The sequence below is a fragment of the Phacochoerus africanus genome, chromosome 11 (assembly GCF_016906955.1).
Source record: "Phacochoerus africanus isolate WHEZ1 chromosome 11, ROS_Pafr_v1, whole genome shotgun sequence".
Lineage (NCBI taxonomy): Eukaryota > Metazoa > Chordata > Mammalia > Artiodactyla > Suidae > Phacochoerus > Phacochoerus africanus.
Window position 1 is genome coordinate 64,467,989 of NC_062554.1, and position 23,246 is coordinate 64,491,234.

Genomic DNA, 23,246 nt, shown 5'->3' on the forward strand with positions numbered 1-23,246 from the left:
TCCCCACCCCAATTCAAGATCCTCAGAAAGCTTAACTGGTCAATCCTTTCAAACCCTTCTTATTTCTTTTACTCTCAGTCTCTTCAACACTCTGATACTCTGTGTGTGACACGACTGATTAAAATGGTGGCCCTGGGGCCCGGGCCACAAGAATAGCACATCTGCCTTGGATCACGTTAAAACAACTATTTTGCATCCCTGAGTATGGGGGGGGGGGTCAAGAAGATTTTTTTTTTTAAAAAAAAACATGTGGCTGACCCTGCAGCGTATGGAAGTTCCCAGGCCAGGGATCAAACCAGAACCACCGAGAGAGAGAGGTTCTGAGTAGTTACGATGTGAGACACAGGGGAAGTCCTAGAAGATTTATATTCTTTCTTTCTTTTTTTCTTTTTAGGGCCACACCTGTGGCATATGTAAGTTCCCAGGCTAGGGGTCCAATTGGAGCTGCAGCTGCCGGCCTACACCACAGCCACAGCAACACAGGATCCGAGCCTCGTCTGTGACCTACACCACAGCTCATGGCAACACCAGATCCTTTAACCCACTGAGCGAGGGCAGGGATTGAACCTGCCTCCTCTTGGATACTAGCTGGGTTCTTAACCCACTGAGCCGCAATGGGAACTCCCTAGACTTATTTCCTAAGTAGGAAGTGACCTAGGGAGTAGGGGAGTGGACAAGGAGTGGTATCTGTTTCGGTGTTGCTCTGTACAAGCCCTAATGCTAATTCTCCCATCTCTCTAGGTACTTTGCACAAAAGGGCTCAAGGGAGACAGAGGTCTCCCTACAACAGAGCCTGGGGACACTGAGCAGAGGGGTAGACCAGCTGCCCACCTGGCTCAGAGCAGCATACGCACATCCCAGCAGCCCCACCTCCATGGGGCCCTTGCCCACGTGACCCTCATTCAGGATCTACCGGGGTAGCAACAGTCAGAGGCCATTCTCATTATTCTCAGCAGGGATCAGCTGACATGCTTGCAGTTGACTTGACTGTAGCCAGAATGTGAGCCCATGTGCAGGCACACTGGAGCCAGCAAGCCAGAGCTGCCTTGCTGAAATACCAGTGCAATGTATGCAAGCACCATGACCAAGTCTGTCGAATGAGTACCTCCAGGGATCTGTCCACTGTGACGACCAGAGTGAAGGGTGTCACTCATTGTTTCAGTTAAAAGAAAGGGGGGCGTGGTGGCGCCCACAGAGGGAGGCCACGTGAATATGAGCATCAGAGAAATAGAAGGAAGGAAATAGACCTTTTTCCCCTCCTTTGGCATTTTGTGCCAGGTATTGTCTTATTTAATCCTTGCAACAGTCCTTAAATGTGCATGTTATTACTCTTGTTTTGTGAAAACAGGAAAGGAATTGAGTATTTGCCCAAGGTCATACAACTAGTAAAAAGATATCATCAAGAGTTACACTACTGTAAATCAATACTTCAACAAGCACATAATAAAAGCAAAATACAATGAAAATAAACAAGAGCGAAACTGAATCTTGGCATTCCCGTCATGGCTCAGCAGTTAGCAAACCTGACTAGCATCCATGAGGACAAGGGTTCGATCCCTGGCCTCGCTCAGAGGGTTAAGGATCTGGCGTTGCCGTGAACTGTGGTATGGATCACAGACACGGCTCGGATCCCGAGTGGCTGTGGCTCTGGCGCAGGCCGGCGGCTACAGCTCCAATTAGACCCCTATTTGGGAACTCCCATATGTCACAGATGCAGCCCTAAAAAGACAAAAAGACCAAATAAATAAATAAATAAACAAAAACTGAATCTTGTTTGAGGCCTTTTTCCCCATTATGCTATGGAGACCCAGGCACATCACATTTTACAAATTTTTTTTTTTTTTTTTGGTCTTTTTAGGGCTGCACCTGAGCCATATGGAAGTTCCCAGGCTAGGGGTTAAATCGGAGCTGTTAACTGCCGGCCTATACCACAGCCACAGCAATGCAGGATCCAAGCTGCATCTGCAACCTATACCACAGCTCACGGCAACACCAGATCCTTCACCCACTAAACAAGGCCAGGGATCGAACCTGTATCCTCATGGATACAAGTCAGATTCATTTCCACAGAGCCACTACAGGAACTCCTTACCAAATTTTCCAACTTATATTAGTGATTATTCTGGTATACCCCCAAGCTCTCCCCACATACCCCAACACACTTTTTCACTGTTTCAAGCTACTGAAAAAAAAAAAAAGCAACTAAATAAACTAGCAAAAAAATAAAAACAAACCTTCCAAACAAACAAACCAATCTTAAAAACCAGACCCAGAGTTTTGCAGATAAGAGACTCAAAGACCAGAGGGGAGAAATGACTGGTCTGAAGTCATAAGGGTAGTGGGTGGGAGAAGCAGGTCTCGGGCTCCCACTCAAATGCTCCTTCCAGACTGAACCACAAGCAGTCCATCTTGTCTGTTCTCAAAGTCTTCTGGGGAAGGAAATCCCCCAGCCTTTCTGTTCTAACTGCTCTTAAATTGATCTATTCCTTTCCAAGCTTTTGATTACTTTGATTAAATGAAATAACCTAGAGAAACCACATATTAGGCACCAAAAAATTATTTCTTTCCCTTACCTGATTTTTAAAACAGCATCCCAACGAGCTCCCCTGTCTCCCCTACCCACCCCTGGAAGTATCTGCACTCCGCTGCCTGGGAATCCTGCAGCTCAGTGCCAATCATGTCATTCTTCCCATGAAAAACTTCCCATCTCCCTCCTTCCTCATCACATACTCAAGACCTCCCACGCTGAGTCCTAGCCCCGTCCCCTGCACCACCACCCCCAAATGCAGAAGGCTATTAACCCTTCTCCAGGGTCCCCGGTTTTCCCATACACCTTCACTCATGCTAGGACCTTCTGGAATACTCTCTGATTTGCCCTCTCCGAATGCCTGCTCTTATATTAAAGCCTCGCTTCCTATAACTGAAAGTGACTTTGCTCTCTTTTGGACATCTCCAAAAACAAATTTTTTTTTTGTCTTTTTGCTATTTCTTTGGGCCGCTCCCGCGACATATGGAGGTTCCCAGGCTAGGGGTCGAATCAGAGCTGTAGCTACTGGCCTATGCCAGAGCCACAGCAACTTGGAACTCCAAAAAACGACGGGAACTCCAAAAAACAAAATTTTTTATAGCTATGCTGGAAGCATGCAGAAGTTCCCAGACCTGGGATCAAACCAGAGCCACAGCAGTGACCTAAACTGCTGCAGTGACAACACTGGGTCCTCAACTGGCTGCACCACAAAAGAATTCCAGACATCTCTAAAACTTCTAATGCATCCTACTGTGGTTATATTGTTTTGTATTATACCACTAGTGATTAGAATAAAAATAACCTATTCATGTAGGTGCTTTCTAGTTACAAAGCACTTGTACAGACATAAGCCCGTTAATCTTAAGAATAAAAATTACCTCCTATTTATCTTTGTCTTCCCCTCGATGCTCAGTACAATGTTTTACACACAGGACAGAGCAGCTAAATACTGTTCCAGGGGTGGTCTGACCAACCCAGAGAAGAGTGATCACTTCCCTGTGGTAGCATCAGAGAGTCTTTTCTTTCTTCTTCTTCTTTTTTTTTTTGTCTTTTTGCTATTTCTTTGGGCCGCTCCCTCGGCATATGGAGGGTCCCAGGGTAGGGGTCGAATCGGAGCTGTAGCCACCGGCCTACGCCAGAGCCACAGCAACTCGGGATCCGAGCCGCATCTGCAACCTACACCACAGCTCACGGCAACGCCGGATAGTTAACCCACTGAGCAAGGGCAGGGACCGAACCTGCAACCTCATGGTTCCTAGTCAGATTCGTTAACCACTGCGCCACAACGGCAACTCCTTTCTTTTTTTTTAAGGCCGCACCGGCAACACATGGAGGTTCCCAGCCTAGGGGTTAAATTGGAGCTGCAGCTGCCTGCCTACACCACAGCCACGGCCACAGCCACACCAGATACGAGCTGCATCTGCAACCCACACCACAGCTCATGACAACGCTGGATCCTTAACCCAATGAGTGAGGCCAGGGATGGAACCCGCACCCTCATGGATGCTAGTCAGGTTTGTTCATCAATGAGCCATGATGGGAACTCCAGCATCAGAGATTCTGAAGCTGGATGAGGAAGGCAAAAAAGTAACTTTTTCTCCCAGACTGATACCGCATAGCATTTATTAGATTTTCAGAATTTAGAGGCCCCCCAAATATTAAGAACTCTGGCTCCAGCCTCTATATTTTATGAAATGCTGTCCAAGGTTACACCAACTCTTGGGGCAGTCATAGGACAAGTGACTCCTCTGGAGCTTACAGAATGACCATACTCCATAAAGAAATCCATTCACTTGCATTTTTTGAAGTACAATGTGGTTACCACAGGGTCAGAGACCACACCGAACGCGAGTCTGTAGCCCCAGGGTTTAGCACAAACCTGCCATTGAAGGATGACAAAATCACTGTGACCACCACCATTTCCTGAACCCTTGCCATGCACCAGACGCTGTTCTAGGTGGTTCGTTTCGTCTGTCCAATTCACTGCCGGGCACTGAGGTCAGACACACAATGTACACTCAGCGCATAACAGGTGAATGGACAGATGGATAAAAGATAAAATGCAAACTCCTTCAACGGCTCGGGCCAAATTAAGCTCCTTTCACTTCACCTCTTTCGCCACTCACTTCATTCCCTATCCCACCCCAATTCCTATGCATTGTTCAGATCTCAGCTAACATTTCATTTATTCCAGGAAGTCTGACCACCCTAAATGCCCCACTTATGCATTCTCAAATCATCCCATAATTTTCCCATCACAGCCAACGCACTTGTTGGTACTCTCCACTCAGTCATAGGTCTGAGACACTGAAAGCACATAGTCATTAGCAACCACTCAAAAAACATCTGTTGAATGAACGAATGAGCTTTTTTTTTTTTTTTTTTTTGTCTTTTTAGAGCCGAACCCACTGCACATGGAGGTTCCCAGGCTAGGGGTCAAATTGGAGCTACAGCTGCCGGCCTATACCACAGCCACAGCAATGCAGGATCTGAGCTGCGTCTGCGACCTACACCACAGCTCACGGCAACGCCAGATCCTTAACCCACTGAGTGAGGCCAGGGATCAGACCAGGAATCGAAACTAGTCAGATTCAGTTTTTGCTGAGGCATGACGGGAACTCCCTAATGAGCTCTTTTTAAACATTACCTGGCAGACTTACATCCCTCTGTGATGACATCTTATTCCACAGAAGGTTTTAATAATGATGCTTTCTGCTGCCACCTGGCTCTTGGGGAAGCCCCATCTCATTTAGAACTTAGACCTCATTGGCATTTTTTTCCTCACGGGTCCCTTCAATGCAGCACAGAAGGAACACAGGCTTTGGAGGTGGCCTGACCTGCATTCAAACTTTGGCTCTTTCTAATCAGCTGTGCAATCTCAGGCATGTTTCTTAATCTTCGTTTGCATCTGAACCTAAGCTAAACCTCAGTCCTCCCATCTGCAAAAGGGGATGAGACAATTTCATCATCATCCACTTCCTCCAAGGCTGGTGGGGGTGGCGGGGGGTGGGGGTGGGGGACCAAGACAAGGTTTGCAAAGCTAGGGGTAGACAGACACTCAGTACTGGTGGCTCTTCTTCATCACATGCTTTTGCCTTTCTCGGCACCTGAACTTTTTCAAGTGGCTCCTTTTTGCTCTCCTCGTTCGGATCATCTGCAACAGCAGAGTCAAAGTGCACTTCAGGTTGCTGTGGCTCTGGCATAGGCTGGTGGCTACGGCTGCGATTCGACCCCTAGCCTGGGAATCTCCATATGCTACAGGAACAGCCCAAGAAATGGCAAAAAGACAAAAAAAAATAAAATTAAAAAAAACTGCACTTCAGGAGTTCCCGTCGTGGCTCAGCAGTAACAAATCCGGCTAATATCCATGAGGACATGGGTTCAATCCCTGGCCTCACTCAGTGGGTTAAGGATCCAGCATTGCCGTGAGCCTGTGGTGTAGGTTGCAGATGCAGTTTGGATCTGGTGTTGCTGTGGCTATAATGTAGGCCGGTGGCTACAGCTCCGATTCGACCCCTAGCCTGGGAAACTCCATATGCCAAGGGTGCACACCCAAAAAGACAAAAAAACAAAAACTGCACTTTAGAGCATGTGCCTGCCCTCTGGAATCACTCTATCTTTCTAAGTTTCTCATCAGCAAACTGTATCCATCTTTTCTCTTTTTGAAATTTTTAAAAACTATTTTCATTTTTTAAATTTTATTTTTCACTGAAGCATTGTTGATTTACAATGTTTCAAATGTACAGCAAAGTGATTCAGTTATAAATACATATGTACATATATACATACATCTATAATAATATATATATTCTTTTTCAGATTCTTTTCCATTATAGGTTATTATAGGAGACAGAATATAGTTCCCTGAGTTATATAGTAGGTCCTTGTCTTTATCTGTTTTATATATTGCAGATGTATCTATTAATCCCAAGTTCCTAATTTATCTTTTCTCTTAACTAAAAACAGAACACAACGGAGCTCCCATTGTGGTGCAGCGGAAACGAATCTGACTAGGAACCATGAAGTTTCGGGATCGATCCCTGGCTTTGCTCAGGGGGTTAAGGATCCAGCATTCCTGTGAGCTCTGGTGTAGGATGCAGATGTGGCTCGGATCTGACATTGCTGTGGCTGTGGTGTAGGCCGGCAGCAACAGCTCCAATTAGACCCCTAGCCTGGGAACCTCCATATGCTGCGGGTGTGGCCCTAAAGAGACAAAAAACAAAAAAGAAAAAACAAAACAAACAAAGAAGTGTTCTGCCTTCTTACAGTCTAGAGGAGAAATCCAACATCCTGGCTATAAAATTTGGGGGGGAAATATAGTTGCCTTCTCCCAGGTTTCCATAATATCCGATGTGCGATCTCCCCATTTTGGGTCAGAATTAAATGGGCTTTAATAGTGCTCCTAGGACTTGAACTTCTTTGACCCTTCGGAAGATCTAATTGCATAGCAAGTCAGGAATGTGACAGACACTCTGCTTTCAGGAAAGTGGGGCCCTCAAAGATGCCTGTGAGACTGGCAGGGCTCCATTCTTATCTGGGTTCTAGGTGAATTTGGACCTGAGAGGAGAAGGGCTCATATCTATTTCTTCGACCTACCAAGGCAAACTGTACTATTGCTTCAAAATGGAATCTCGTTGGTTCTCTACTCTTTTCCCTCATTCTGTGCCTTCTGGTTTGCTGTCAGGGGTACCAAGCAGACTAAGATAGAAGGAGAAAAGCTTGGCTGGAGAGGATGCCTCCATGCAAGCTTATTCCTGCTGGGCCTGGGGAACCAGACCAGTGTGGAACAGCTCTCACGGCCGGCACCCACCTCCACCGTGGGGAGGATACAAAAATAACATCCACCCTCTGAGACAGGATCCATGGGGCAGTGACTTAGAAGGAGGCACAAACCTTGGCAGGAAGGACAGCCAAGAAGAAAAGAAACCACTGCCCGGGAGAGTAGTCTCACAGTGACTAAGGAGAAAGGTCCAGGCAGAAGGGAGTGGAACAATGTGTTCAAGAAAGAAGAAAGAGGGAGTTCCCATCATGGCTCAGTGGTTAACAAATCCGACTAGGAACCATGAGGTTGCAAGTTCAATCCCCTAGCCTTGCTCAGTGGGTCAAGGATCCGGCGTTGTCGTGAGCTGTGGTGTAGGTCGCAGAGACGGTTTGGATCTGGCATTGCTGTGGCTGTGGTGTAGGCTCCAATTAGACCTCTAGCCTGGGAACCTCCATATGCCACAGGTGTGGCCCTAAAAAGACAGAAAAGACAAAAAAAAAAAAAGAAAGAAGAAAGAAGGAGTTCTCATTGTGGCACAGCGGAAACCAATCACACTAGTATCCATGAGGATGAAAAAGTGAAATGCTTAAGATTCCTTGTCACTCTGTATTCCACCTCAGGACTGCTGGGAATTTCTTATGACTTCCTTCTCCACACCCTGAAGGCCTCTGCCCAAAGCTCAAAAGGTGTCTTTAATCTCCTTAACAGTGTAGAGTTTTGAGGAGTGAATTCCACCAAAGTCCTGAGAGAAGAGAATTTCCCAACAATGAAGACCCTGAAAAACCACTGATAGGAACATTCTAAAGTGCCAAAGGACAGATCCTTTCATGGGTGATCTGTGGGGCAAGTTCCAGGATTGCTCATGATCATGTGACCTTGGGAGAGTCATTTCTTTGTAGAGAAATAATGTCCAAAGTCCTTTCCAATTCTAACGCTGTTTGTGATCATAGGAAATGCCAGAATTGTCTCCTAAATTTCATTTCATAAAATAAACACAAAATAAAGCAGATATAGAAGTACCAAATGAAGGGAGTTCTCTTTGTGGCTCAGTGGTTAACAAACCCGACTAGGATCCATGAGGATGCGGGTTCAATCCCTGGCCTCGCTCAGTGTGGGTTAAGGATCTAGCGTTGCCATGAGCTGTGGTGTGGGCAGCAGAAGTGGCTCGGATCTGGTGTTGCTGGGGCTGTGGTGTAGGCTGGCAGCTGCAGCTCCCATTCGACCTTACCTGGGAACTTCCATATGCCATGGGTGTGGCCCTAAAAAGTAAAACACACACACACACAAAAAAGGAAAGAAAGAAAGGCCAAATGAAAAGGTTCCCCCCCCCTCAATTTTCCCAGGGCCCCCAAGTTCCAAATTTCTTACCCAGTTGCCCAGAAGGTAGCAAAATTACTTGATTGGATGATCAGACTTCTTCTTACACTGAAGGTAGGGATATGAATGAGAAAGCAGCATTATACTAGTAAAAAAGGAGCCCAAGAAATTCACACATGTACTGTGACACCCCCCCTCCAAACAAATGGGAATTAAGGAGGCGCTATGCTGGACTGGGGCTGCATGGAGGAAATGTGTCCCCCAGAGCCCCCCATCCTTGAGAAGTTTGTTTTCTAAGGTATGTCCCAGTCTGGTGATAGGCTCACAGGCATTCAAATCAAGGAATCCAGTATGAATGAATTCTGTAGCTGCTGCCCCTTTCTGTTTTCCCAAGACCCAAGATCTCCCTGAGAGCCGCACCCGGGTAATGAGCCCAGGGTCTGGAGTGGGACTGCTGCTTCCAATCTCCCCTCCGTCACTGACTAGCTGACATCAGTGCCTGCTATTATATTATTCGCCAACTCAGTACTATCCCGTCTACAGAGAGCAGCCAGCCTTTGGGGGTGTATGTCTCCCCCCAGTTCCCTTCAGATATCTTTTTTTTTTTTTTTGGTCTTTTTAGAGCCATACCTGCGGCATGAGGTCCAATCAGAGATACAGCCCCCAGCCTACACCACAGCCACAGCCACACCAGATCCGAGCTGCATCTTTGACCGACGCCACAGCTCACAGCAATGCCAGATCCTTAACCCACTGAGCGAGGCCAGGGATCGAACCTGTGTCCTCATGGATCCTAAGCAGATTCGTTTCAGCTGTGCCATAACGGGAACTCCCTCCCTACAAATATCATTAAGCAGACTTTCCTTCTCTCCCACTTCCCATTCTACCAACCCTATTTAAAGAGAAATGTCCAAAGAGTAGTTACCTTGGCATTGTCACATCACTCTCCCCGCCTTAGCCAGAAATGAAAGGTTCCAGAACACTGTTTCATAACCTTTTCCTCCCACCCCTCCCCCAACCCCCACCAGCTTTCCCTCCCTTATCACTGAAACTACACTCAGGGTGAAGAACCTATATTTGTATACTACTCTGCAGTTTTCAGAGTGCTTTTGCAAACATGATTTTCCTCAGTTCATGGTAGTCGCTGTATTTCACCCTTAAACAATCCTATGAGCCAAGGGTATTAGTTTTCCCCCATTTTACAGATATGCAAACTGAGTCTTGACATACTCAGTTTGCATAACCCACGCAGCACAGTTGCCCGTGTCACACACCTAGGAAACCAGGCCTCGGGACACTGAACCCACCCACCGTTTTCTCTCCTATTTCACATGATCATGTCCAAGTTCACATCCTGGTAGCATGATGAAGTTTATAGCGTTACAAACCACCAAAGGGAACAGATATCCCCTTTACTCCCGCTGGCCAGCAGGTGTGTCCATACACGAGATACCTGCAAGTGCCAGGCCTAGGTGGGGTGGGGAAACCACAAAGAGGAGACCAAAGGCCCACGAGGTGTGGGGTGTCTGCTGGAGCACCAGTACATCATGGCCAAGCCCACTGTCCTTCCAGGCCCGCAGACAACCCCAAAGGAGCACCGCCCCCCCCCCAGGGAAAAGCCTGAGGACCCATATAAATGAGCCTTCCTCATCCAGTACAGCCGCTGGGGCTCCCTCATGGATGTAACAAGGGAAAAGGAAATCGACAGGCTTGCTTCTGGCCAGCGTGGAGAGTTTGATCAGACTCAGACACACACAGCCGTGCACACTCAGCAGTAAATTCTGAGCCATGGAAATCAAGCCTTGGGCTCACCCAAAGGCCAAAGGAGAAGCAGCCACAGCTTCAGTCCAGTGCTCGGGCTCAGAGCCACCGTCTCCTCAGACGCTGGCTGCCAGGCGGAGCTATAAAATGTGCCTCGACTTAATTTTTCCATGGACACAACCCCAGATGGGACCGCCAGGCTCCGCAGGAGCTGCTATTCCGAAGCCTCTAACCTCTTCGCTCTGAGACCCACAGCTGGAGTTGGGGGGGCAGGAGTATCTGGGGATCAGGTTTGCTACCCCCTGGACCATTTCTCTTCTACTATCTTTCCAAGGCCTAGTGTGGCAATAGAGTAAGTTTTCATTCAGAGACAGATACAGGGTTGGAATTCAGTACAAATTACTTACATCTGCTTGGCCACAGCCCAGACAATCAGGTAGTTTAGAGAGAGAAGGAGGGGCGTGTTGGCCCACTTCTGAGAGCCTGAGTAGTTGTGTGCTAAGGAATCTGGTGCCATGCTGGGACCAGCCTGCCCAGGGTACAAAATTCTCTGACCGAATTGAGAAAACCCATCAGGGTGGCCGAGACAATAGAGATTCCATCCCAGGCCTTGCTGGTGGGACTGGGGCAGGGAAACCACAAAGACCCCACGAGGGGGTAGAGACAGAAGAAAAGAAGGTTGGTCTGAAGAAGCACAAGCAATAGTAGATTCTTCACACACACACACACACACACACACAAACACACACGCACACACCCCTCAGCCAGCTAGGGTGTGTGTACTAACTAACCTCACGCATTTAGGAACCTCTTCCCACAACCCAGGAGCCTGCCAAGCCCTGGGTTTCCCACCCTACCCCAGCCCAGCTTGGCTTGGCAGCCTCCCTTGGGCTTCCTGCTGCTTCGATTGCTCCCCAACATCAAAGCCACCGCTGCCGGGAGCTGAAAATGAGAGACAAGTAGAGACCAGGAGAGCAGCGCCTCTCCTGAAGGTCCCCGGGGAACTCAGGCCTGAGGGCCCCTCTCCTTCTCCCAAGCTTTCGCCTTTTGCTGCAGTATCCTTATAAGGGAGAAGCCAATTCTCCCATCCCTCTGGCTTAAAATATATACATATTCCCCAGGCTAGATGCTGACTTTTCATCTCCTGCAAGAGAAAGCACCACCCCCACCACCCTCACTCCATGTCAGGTTTTGCTTTTTAATTCTCATCTTAAACAAACAAACAAACACTAAAACCATTGGCTGGCTCAGATCGCCTTGTAGCCGGGAGCCAGGAAGTGTGTTTCGAGGGAAAGGGGTGGGAGGAGGGTGCCCGGGGTCCGAGACACCCCGAAACCGCTGGAACGGGGAGGCGTTTGGGGTCGGCAACCTGCTCGGCGCTAGGGCTGGAGCTCCCTCTCCCACCGCTTCCGCGGCTCGGCCCGCGGCCGGGAACCCTCGGCTCCTTCCATTGTTGCACCTCGGCTGTTGCCATGTTGGAGGGAGAGCCCCTGACCTCCACTCGCTCCTTTCCGCGGGCAATCTGCAGACCCTGGGCCGAGGCTCCCGGCTGGGTGCGCGTCCTACCTGTGCTCACTGCGGGTTTCCTGCAAGACCCGACGGCTCGTGTGCTCGGCGACGTGGGCTGCTGGCTCCGGGCGGCACCTACACCCGCGCGAGCCGGCCCCGCACCGCCTCCTCCCGGGCCGCTCCCCTCTCCGGGCTGCACGCGGCGGGCGCCGGCCTCGGGGTCTCGGGGCGGCGGCGAGGCAGGAGAGGGCGCGAGGACCCGCTCGCAGGGGGAAAAGTCCTCCCGGCCGAGAGCGTGCGCAAGCCCGCAGAGTCAGGCCACCCCGGGTGAGACAATAGCGGGAGCAGCGGGTGAGAGAGGAGAAGCCATCTCCCGGAGACCCGGCGCACTGCACCGCGACGCGAGGCTCGGCCAGACCCGGCCCGGAGAGGCAGCCGCCGGCCGCGGCTCCAGCCCGCAGCGCCCACAACGCGGCGAGCGGGAGGGCGGGGCGGGTCCTGGAACCCTGACCGCCCTCCCTCCCTTCCCCTCCCTTCCCCTCCCTTTCTCCCTCCCTCCCTCCCCTGCCAGTGCGCGGGGGAAGAGAAACGCGCTGGCGTCAAGTTGTGCTTCGGCAACCCAAGAGCCAAGATTTCCACTTCCCACTTGCGTGAGGGTTTTTGCAGATGGTCGTTATTCTTCCCTGCTGGGACCCTTTTGCTCTGGGTCAAATGAATGCCAAGTCATTCTAGAAATGACGGAGTTTTGAGTCCAGTTATCAGCCCGAAGACTTTCCCCCCATCATTAAGATAGCGACGCCCCCCAAAGAGCCCCCACCTTAAGGATGGAGGTGGCAATGAGGGGGAAGCTGTCTCAGTGCTTTGCACACTGCACACTCAGCCTCGTTCGTTTTTCTATTCGCCCTAGTGGGTCGTCTGACCTGAGCCCCAGAAAATAGCAATCAACAACCTGAGGGGGATGGAACGGTAGCAGGTCCTCCAACCCAACTATGGCATGGAAAAATCTTTCATACAGTATGTTATATTTACAATTTTGACTCTAAGTACCTTTTTTTGAGCAGTGGTCTCTAGAAGAATTTTTCTAAGGGCTCCACCCAAAGAAACAAGTAGTTGGCCAGCTCCTCATTTGCATTTGGTTTGCATAGTAACTATGATCTCTGATGTCAAAATACATTTTCCTCAAACCTTGAATCTTGTTCTCCCCCATGTGGTCCTCCTTTTTCTTTCTTCCTTCCTCCCTTCCTTCTTTCTTCTCTCTTTCCTCCATTTCTTTCCTTCATTCTCTCTCTATCCCTCCCTCCCCTTCTTCTTTCTTTTCTTCCTTTCTTTCTCTTTCTTTTCTTTTCTTTCTTTCTGTCTTTCTTGTTCTTTTTGGCCAGACTATGATCAGCACCTGCTTCTCACTCTCATTTCTCTGCAATCCCCCTTAGGTATCTAGGGCTCAATATTCCTGGCCTCCCTTAGATGCCCAGGACTCTCCAGCCAGTGCTCCCAGAAAAAGATCTGTCAACCAGCTCCTTCTCTGGTCCCAAGGAAATATTTGTTGAAATCCTACTATTCCAGTCTGTTTGGATTTCAGTGGAGGTTTTTTTTTTTTTTTAAAGGGTGTCAGAAAGGCCTTTTTTTTGGTGTGTCTTTTGAGGGCTGCACCCGTGGCATATGGAGGTTTTCATAGTAAGGACCCCCAGGCTAGGGGTTGCATCAGAGCTACAGCCTCCAGCCTACACCACAGCCTCAGCAACGCCAGATCCGAGCCGCATCTTGGAACTACACCACAGCTCACCACAGCACCGGATCCTTAACCCACTGAGCGAGGCCAGGGATCGAACCGAAACCTCATGGTTCCTGGTTGGATTTGTTTCCGCTGCGCCACAAAGGGAACTCCCAGAAAGGCCTTTTTAAAAGAAATCTTTTAAAATTTCTAATTAATATGAAACTTAAACAAACCCAAGATGAGTTTTAGATTCATGGACTTAATAGAATTGAAAAACACTACAGAGCTCAAGGAAGGATAACTGTATGCTGGGAAGGGAATTTGAATAACCGGAGGGGGTCCTATGTAGGGGGAGAAAGTCATATAAAAAGTAGATTCTGGAGTTCCCTGGTAGCCTAGTGGTTAAGGATCTGGCATTGTCACTGCTGTGGCTGGAGTCACTACTGTGGCTCAGGTTCAATCCCTGGCCCAGCAACTCCTGCATGCCACAGACGCCCCCCCCCCCCCCCAAAAAAAAGGCGAATTCATGATTCAGAAGGGTCTTTCAGGATCTTTTGTTTTTCTCACATAAGATGAAATCTGGGCAAATGCAAAGGACCTTAACAGCAGACAACCTTGAGTAAGATAATGAGAGGAGAAGCTCATGAAAGGAGATGTGGCAGAGGTTTGTATTTCTTCTCTACCCACTGCACTGTGACCGTGGGTTGTCCATTTCACCCTCTGAGCATCCATAGTCCTATCAGCTTCACTTACCACTCAGGGCTGTTGGGAAGATCAAAGGAAAGACTATAATGGACCATTTTGATGGCTGCAGGCAGCACGCTCTGCACATATGACAGATACATGATGCTATTCCTGATCCTCAAGTGTCACAAGGGATAAAAACATGCATTCGTTGCTTGTTCACAACACAAATATTTGTGGCAGCATACCGTGTGCCTGTCATCAGACCTAAGCTCGGACACCAGAGAGAACAGAGTAGTAGCACAGGGGCCATCCGTGGTCCAATGCTGCTGGACTGAAAAGTCTTCAGTGGAGAGACAATAGGAAATAGGACTGCCTGGGTCTCTGGGCTGAGGATCATGTCATATTAAAGGCATTATAATACTTCTTCTTCTTTTTTTTTTTTTTTGGCACACTCGGTATGGGAAAGTTCCCAGGCCAGGGATTGAACACACACCACAGCAGCGATCCAAGCCACAGCAGTGACAACCTGCTGCACCACAAGAGAATTCCTAATGCATTTCTATAGGGAGAAAAATTTTCATTATGAGAGAAACCAGGGCATGTTGGAGTTGCTCAGTGGTAAAAACAAACAAACAAACAAACAAACAAAACAAAACAAAACAAAACCCGGACTAGGATCCATGAGGATGTAGGTTCGATCCCTGGCCTTGCTCAGTGGGTTAAGCATCCGGTGTTGCCATGAGCTGTGGTGTAGGTCACAGATGTGGCTTGGATCTGGCATTGCTGTGGCTGTGGCGTAGGCTGGCAGCTACAGATCGGTTCCTCTAGCCTGGGAACCTCCACATACGCAGGTGCAGGCCTAAAAAGACAAATAATAAATAAATAAATAATAAAAATAAAAGAAGCACTGACAGGAATGAGAGTGGTAGCTTCTAAGGTAGGGAAATGGAACTGTCAGCAGAGTCGTAGATATGGCTGGGATGGGATATTCTGCTATGTAGTGGCTACGCTATGAATATTTTCATCATTTTATCCTGCAGCTGAAGAAGCCCAGGTATAGAATGTTAAATCAGGGTTGAGTGATTGCAGGATAAGTACGGTTGAAGGATAAAAGGGAAAAAGGGTTTCTGACAAAAGAGGAAAAGCCCAAGGAGGAGCCGGGAGCTGAAGAAAGGCTGTGAATCTTGAAGAAGTGGGAGCTATGAGACTGAGCTCTTGCTAATCTTTTCTCTGGCCAGAGTGGTCCTTCTAAAACATCTGCTTCCTTTGCTTAAAATTGACTAGCATGTCATCTCTGAGAGGGTAGGGATTTTTTTTCTTTTTCTTTTTCGTTTTAGGGCCTGCACCTGCAGCATATGGAAGCTCTCAGACTAGGGGTCCAATCGGAGCTGCAGCTGCCAGCCTACGCTACAGCCACAGCAAGGATCCGAGCTGCGTCTGCAACCTACACTACAGCTCACAGCAACACCAGATCCTTAACCCACTGAGCAAGGCCAGGGATCGAACCCATATCCTCATGGATACTAGTCAGGTTTGTTTCTGCTACACCACAATGGGAACTCTTGTGTTTATTTTTTCTTTTTTAAAAACTGAAGTATAGTTGATTTACAATGTTGTGTTAGTTTCTGGTATTCAGCAAAGTGATTCAGTCATCTATGATTTTTTTCCATATTCTTCTCCATTGCGGTTTATCACAGGATACAGAATATAGCTCCCTGGGCTCTACACGATGCGAGGGTGGACCTCAAGCAAGATGGACCTTGTCGTTTATCCATCCTGTATCTATAATAGTTTTCATCCTCTAATCCCAACTCCCAGTCCATCCCTTCCCTACCCTCCCACCCCTCACCTCCCACCCCTGAGGGCAGGGATTGCTTTACTTTGGTTTTTAATCATTTGTATTCCCAGAGCCCAGAATAATTAATATCTGGCACATAGCATGTGCTCAACAAAATTGTCAAATGACAGGATCTACTGAACAGCATAGGGCAATCTACCCAGTATTCTGTAATAAACTATATGGGAAAAGAATCTGAAAAGGAATGGATATACGTATATGTATCACTGATGAACTTTGCTATACACCTGAAACTAACACAACATTGTAAGTCAACTATATTCCAATGAAATTAAAAAAAATAAAATTCATGGAGTTCCCATCATGGCTAAGCGGTTAACAAATCCGACTAGGAACCATGAGGTTGCGGTTCGATCCCTGGCCTTGCTCAGTGGGTTAAGGATCCGGTGTTGCCGTGAGCTGTGGTGTAGGTCACAGATGAGGCTCGGATCCTGCATTGCTGTGGCTGTGGTGTAAGCCGGTGGCTACAGCTCCGATTAGACCCCTAGCCTGGGAACCTCCATATGCCGTGGGAGCAGCCCTAGAAAAAGCAAAAAAAAAAAAAAAAAAAAAAAAATCAAAAACTGTCAAATGATTGCATGGATGGTTCCAAATAGCTCTTAAAGCTTAAACTCCTTTTTAAAAAAGTCCACGAGGTCTCTCACAGTCTGGAAGCTTGCTTTTCACTCTAGCCTCCGAGGATGGGAACTTTGTCTTGTTCATTCTTTTTTCTTTTTTTTTTTTTTTTTCTTTTTTCTTTTCTAGGGCCGGTCCTGTGGCATATGGAAGTTCCCAGGCTAGGGGTCCAATGGGAGATGTAGCCGCCAGCCTATGCCAGAGCCACAGCAACTCGGGATCCGAGATGTGTCTGCGACCTACACCACAGCTCACGGCAACACCGGATCCTTAACCCACTGAGCAAGGGCAGGGATCAAACCCGAAACCTCAGCGTTCCTAGTCAGATTCGTTAACCACTGAGCCACCACGGGAACACCACGTGGTGTTCCTGCCAGGTAGTAGGCATTCAATAGATATGTGTTGAAGTGAACTGCCGCCTGCATTCACTCCATTGCAAACTCTGTGCATTGGTCTAACTGAACTCCCTGCAATTCCTTGAATACATGCTATTCTCACATAGGGGCCTTTCTACAAGCTTTTCTCACTGCCTGGAAGGGGCCTCCCCTCCCCAGCCCCACCTCTAGCTCCCTTCCCTTTTTCTGCATTTCAACACGGTGAACGGAATAATGGCCTCCCAAAGAGGACAGGCCTCATCCCTGGAGCCGGTGATTACATTATCTTACAGGAACAAAAGCACTGTGTAGATGTGCTTTAGTTAGAGACCTCCCGGTAGAGGGAGGAGCCTGGATTATGCAGGTGAACCCAATCTAATCACATGGGTCCTGAAAAGGGTACCAACCTTCCCAGCGGAAGTCAGAGGGAAAGCTGCTGATGGAAGACGGGATAAGAGGGCCACAACACTCCTGGCTCTAGAGGTGGAGGATGGAGGTCCTGAGCCAAGGGATGTGAGTGACTTCCAGACCCTGGAAAAGGCAAGGAGACAGTTTCTTCCCTAAAGGCTCCAAAAAGGAATACAGCCCTGCTGACACCTTGTTGGGTTTATGATCTATAGAACTGTAAGATAATAAACGTGTTATTTATTTTATTATTTATTTATTTATTTTATTTATTTATTTTTGGCCTTGCTGGTGGCATGCAGAAGTTCCTAGGCCAGGGATTGTACCCATGCCACAGCAGGAACCGGAGCCGCTGCTGTGACAGCACTGGGTACTTAACCCACTGTGGTAATCTGTTACAGCAGCAAAAGCCATCTAACACACTGGGCAACTACTTTTTGAGGAAGCTTCCCTTGAGGGCCTCCCAAGGATGTCTAGGAACACCTGCTAGCTGCCTGGCTGGTAGCACTGATCCCAGAGTGTGGTGAGGGTTCACTGTTTTTCTGAATTAGGGAGGCATCAGAGGAGGAGGGTAAGTAGACTATAAGCTCCTTAAGGACAAGGAACTCAGAGTTCCTGTCGTGGCTCAGTGGACATGAATCTGACTAGTATCCATGAGAACGCAGGTTCCATCCCTGGCCTCGCTCAGTGGGTTGGGGATCTAGCATTGCCATGAGCTGTGGTTTAGGTCGCAGACATGGCTCAGATCTAGCATTGCTGTGGCTGTGGTGTAGGCCAGCAGCTGCAGCTCTGATTCAACCCCTAGCCTGGGAACCTCCATATTGCTGCCGGTGCGGCCCTGATAAGACAGAAGAAAAAAAAAAAAAAGACAAGGTTGGGTTTATCTTTGACTTTCTGGGCCTACTTCCTTGCCTGATCCAAAGCTAATTCTCAATAAATACTTGGCAAATGAGTGAATGAGTGGAGACCTGGGTTTAGTTTACAGGAAGAGAGTGACTGGGTTAGACGATGGAGCTTGAGAGTTTAAGGTACTGGTGGGAATAACAAGTACTGGGTGGAGTCAGAGAGTAAGAAGTGAATGCGAGGAGGGGTTTTCACCTGTGCTCTGTTCTCTGGGCCTCTGCCCTGGGCTAGGGCTAATCTGTAAAACAAATTTGAGCTAAAATGGAAAAAGGCAATGTTTGTGCCACTTTCATTTTCAAGTCTTTCAGTGGACTTTCTTCCCAAAGATTCACGTGTCTGTGAAAGATGGGTGTTGGAGATGAGGTAAGGGCCCTCTAGGACTGTTGGGTGGTTAGATCAACATCCTCAATCCCATTGATTTTACTGGCTTTGAAATCAGTCCTGCTTCTCCCCTTCACCTTTGCAATGACCCAGGACATTTGACGGTGGCTTTGTTCAGGGAGTCTCTATCCATTGTCTGAGCTCTAGATGCTCTGCAAGACTCTAGGGCTGCTAGCTTGGCTGTATCCTCAGAGAGAAGGGTGATGGGAGAGAGGGTGGAGAGCCCACCAGAAACCCAAGCTGCTCTCAGTTTGCACTTATTAGGCTAAAACCACAAAAGCAGACTTTTCAGAACTTCTCTGTACTATGCATCTTCCTAATACCTTGTAATGGTCTCAGCTCCAAACACTCTATACAGCGATGGTGAACTACTGGGTCTCTGAATACACAGCTACATTTGGCATTGGTTTGGGGACCCCTGGGAGAGCCTCTCCAAATTAAACTTTTCCTACCGGCCTGAAATTGTAGGCTTTCTGGCTCTTCGGCACAATTATATTCAACTCACAACTGTCCCTGTACTAAGAGACTCAGCCATGTGCCACGATGGGACTCTCAGGATGAGGCAGACAAAATCTCACCTTGCAAGCTGGTGCCCTCTAGTCCCTGTGAAAATAGTTACTACCCCAGAGTGCTCGCTGGAAGAAAAATCCAGTGCCAGGGTCTAGGTAACAAGTGGGGCCAGAGAGGGCACGATGTGAGAACTGCAAAGATAAACCCAACTTTCCCAGCTCTGATACAGAGTTGATAGCGATTTTCAAAGACAGATGAGTCTGATGAGTAGGAGGGCAAAAAGCCTTCCTTTAAAAATTAGTAGGGGAAATTCAGCTACAGAGGTTGGGGATGGGACCTCAAATATAGAATCTGTGAGTTTAGACTGCCCTCTGCTGGGAGAATTAAGTTCTACAGTCAATGTGACCTGGAAGCTCATTAAGGTACAAGATAACACGCTTGGTCATGTTTGCATTGTAACATAGATAAAAGCAGATTCAGTTCATGCTATCTTAGGTGGGACTTTACAGTGTTTAACAATTTAACAAGCTGAACTTTCAGTTCAACCTTCAAACTTTGCCATTGCCTGTATAGTGAAATTCTCCTTAGCCTGATAAAACCCCTACAGCTGTCTCAATCTCCACACTTCCTCTCTCTACCTCCCTCCATTCCAGCCATATTAATTTATCCACCATCCCCTAAACACAATTTTCATTCCTCACCTTCCTTCCAGACTGTTTTTCTTCCCACTATGCCTAACTCACTGCTGTGGAAATAGTTGGTAGTCAATAAGCAATTTATGAGTTAATGCCAGTCTATTTAAAGGGCTGGTTTATCCTGAAGAAAGGGAATATGATATAACAGCCACTGGGCAGGAAAAAACTGAACTTCCCCTTTATTCTGCCCTTTTAGAGATGCTGGACAGACACTATTTCCCGTCCTTGGAAAAAAAAAATTAGGTATAATATATTTCCACATCTTATTCATACAGAGCAAAAACTTTTTCCTTATTTAACTGAGTGCTCAAGAAAATGTCTCAATAGATCAATGTCTGTCTGGCTCATTACAATTTCCTCTGCACGCCTCTGACAGTTACTTGTTGAAACTCAGCTCTAATGCTGCTGTTTTCTTTGCTGAAAACTCAAGGACCGCTGCCCCCATTTTATACCCCCCGGCCTTTCTGTGCATTCTCATCTCCTGCAAATTCTTGTACTTGAATTCTTATTACTGTATGCATTACTTTGTTGCAATTGACTGCTTAATGTCTGCCTTCTGTCCTAGACTGTGAGCATGATCCGTGTCCTACATTTCACCAACCCTAGAGCCAATGCAGAAGCTAAGCCATAATAGATGATCAATAAATGTTTGTTCAAATAAATTATTTCTCCCTGTTGTACTTTGAATCTGTTCCTTCTAATCTTATTCACAGTGGGAAAAGTAGCAGAGTGATAAAAATTTACATTGAGACAGTCTTTTGCAGGTCATCTAATCAATTTCCCTCATTTTATAGATGTGGAAACCCAGGCTTGTTTAGGATCACACAGTTCGTTGGTCTTTGTTCTAAAAGAATCAGACAATTGTAGGAAACAAACTCCTCCAACCGAGGCTGTTCCATTTTGTTCATTGTGTTCAGACGTCTCAAATTCCCAGAAACCAAAAATGAATTCCCTTATCAGCTTCGAAATTTCATAATTCTGTGTTCCACATCCTATGCGTCAGGGTCGATGAAATTGAATCTAGGAAAAAAATAGGCTGCTCTAGAGATTTTTATTCTTAATACTATATGTCGCTTCTAGTGGGACACACTAGCGCTGCTTTAGGAGGAGTCACCGAGTGAGTTTGACTTGAAAACTACAGCTCGTCTGGAAGAGTGGGAAAGGCAAAAATTCAAAATCTAAAAGGTCTAAATTCCCATTTTTTCAATCTAAATTCAGAACTACTTTTCCACAGTCACTTCTGTTTTCCTAAAATTAGCTCCTCTACTCATAAATCACAAGGAATCAAATTCCTTTGTGCTAAGAAATGCTTATTTAACAGCTACATCATGTCGTGAATGGAAATATAATTATTCATTACAAATACGGGAAAAATACTGTAATCTAGTTCAGTAGAATAACGAAAACTAAGAGCCCCTATTAGGGAAGTGATAGATGGAAGACAGAAGAATTGCAGTAAGAAGAGTCCTGAATTTTTAATGTTCATCTTTGTTGCCCATTTTTCTGTAATTTACTGCTGCTTAGTTTTAGAGAGCTTAATAGATATTGAAAATTTATCAAATGAAATATGGAAGAATTTGAAGAGCACATATATTAAGTGGAGAGAAATATAGAAAAATGAATGTTTGTTTTCTCCATGTTGTTGGAAAAACAAACAAACAAACCTTTAATACTTGTTAAAATCTAGATTTAAATTGCCTGAGAAGCAATTTATTAAAATATTATTAAAGAAAGAGAAGAGATAGGTTTTCATAAGAGTGCCCGGATAGCTCAGTCGGTAGAGCATCAGACTTTTAATCTGAGGGTCCAGGGTTCAAGTCCCTGTTCGGGCGGTTGGTTGTTTTCCATCCCTTCCTTACGTTGCTACACAGAGTATAGGAAATCCCATTGCTACCCGGCTCTTCTACCTTAAATCCAAATCCTTTCATTTTTCACTGATTTCAGAATATGCGAGATAAACATATTCTCTGGGGAGAAAAAATGTGGCTTGCAAAATCACTCGATTAATCACTCAATTTCTTGGCGAGTACGGAGGTATTGCCTGGTGGTTTCCCAATGGGAAAGATTTTTTTTTTCTTCAGATTTCTAGTAATTGGGAAAGAAAAGCGAAAATAATCTATAAGTTACAGCGCCCGAACAGGGACTTGAACCCTGGACCCTCAGATTAAAAGTCTGATGCTCTACCGACTGAGCTATCCGGGCTCCCACGGAAAAACGCCTTTGCTACAGTACCTTACATAAGAATGAGGAACTTTGTGTAATCGATTCCTTCCGCCAGCATTTTGTGAAACGCTTTTAAATCCAAGAAAGCTCTCAATTCATGCACCAAGAAAAACGGAAGACCTAAATCATGCACCTTTGACCAGCCTTTCCAGCTAACTCAAAAATTGTGAGACATATACCAATGTCATTAGCAGATAGACTTCTTTGATTTGTAATCTCTCTAACCGGTCCAAGATTAAGGGAACAGCGAGGTTTTTCCCTTTTGAAGTATAATAATAGACCTATTATACTATAGATAATAGAGTGGGTATCAGTTCTAAAACCAATCCGACAATAACAGCAAAAAGTGAGTCTCTAAGAGAGAATGCAGATATGCCGTTCTGAAGCTTTTGGGTTTGACTGTGTGTTGGAGAAAGTTGGAGAAAGGACCCTGCAGAGGGATAGTGAAATTTTCCCGTAGGTCTCTTAAAGGAGTCCAAGTAATTTTACGTGAGGCAAACCCTGGAGTAGGTCACCAGCAATGATCTTGGAGGCAGAAATCCTATTAAGACAGAGAAGAAAGCTGAACAAGCCCGCAGAGAGACATTTTATTGATCCTGGCATCGGAGGTGCGTCTACTCCGCGGCGATCGATAATCTGAGCACTGCCCCCTGGTGGCGGGGAGAAATAACCCATGGTGGGTTTAGAGCGGGCCCTTAAAGGGTTTTCCTTAGCTGACAGCGCTTTCCCTTAATTTCATCTATTTAATTCCAACTGCTTTAGGAGTGATTGCCCTGATCCAGCAATTCCACTTTCAGGAATTTGTCCTAAAGAAATAATTGGCATGTAAAAAATACCTTATTACAGGAGAGAAAATCATGGCATTTTATTTGCAATTTTTTTCATTTTTTATAGTTTTATTGAAGTATAGTTGATTTAGAAGGCTGGGATAATTTCTGCTGTACAACAAAGTAACTCAGTTATACATATACACACATCCATTCATTTTCAGATTCTTTTACCATC

The 23,246-nt window shown here is 46.7% G+C and overlaps 1 protein-coding gene and 2 non-coding genes across 5 annotated transcripts in view; 1 reads left to right on the forward strand and 2 right to left on the reverse strand.

The window, feature by feature from the left end:
- Nucleotides 1–12,334, reverse strand: part of PIK3C2B (phosphatidylinositol-4-phosphate 3-kinase catalytic subunit type 2 beta) — a 79,709-nt gene extending 67,375 nt beyond the window's left edge. For 2 of the 3 annotated variants that reach the window (XM_047751771.1, XM_047751767.1), the window contains exon 1: nucleotides 11,934–12,334. The gene's annotated coding sequence lies outside the window, so the exon portion shown is untranslated. Of the gene's footprint in view, nucleotides 1–8,657; nucleotides 8,715–11,933 lie in introns of all 3 variants that reach the window. The other variant, XM_047751768.1, reaches the window with a different exon arrangement.
- A 9,443-nt stretch (nucleotides 12,335–21,777) lies between these two features.
- On the forward strand, nucleotides 21,778–21,850 carry TRNAK-UUU (transfer RNA lysine (anticodon UUU)). The gene has a single exon. It is a non-coding gene; the product is annotated as a tRNA-Lys (tRNA).
- A 297-nt stretch (nucleotides 21,851–22,147) lies between these two features.
- TRNAK-UUU (transfer RNA lysine (anticodon UUU)) lies at nucleotides 22,148–22,220 on the reverse strand. Its single transcript has one exon. It is a non-coding gene; the product is annotated as a tRNA-Lys (tRNA).
- Between the last annotated feature and the right edge of the window lie 1,026 nt (nucleotides 22,221–23,246).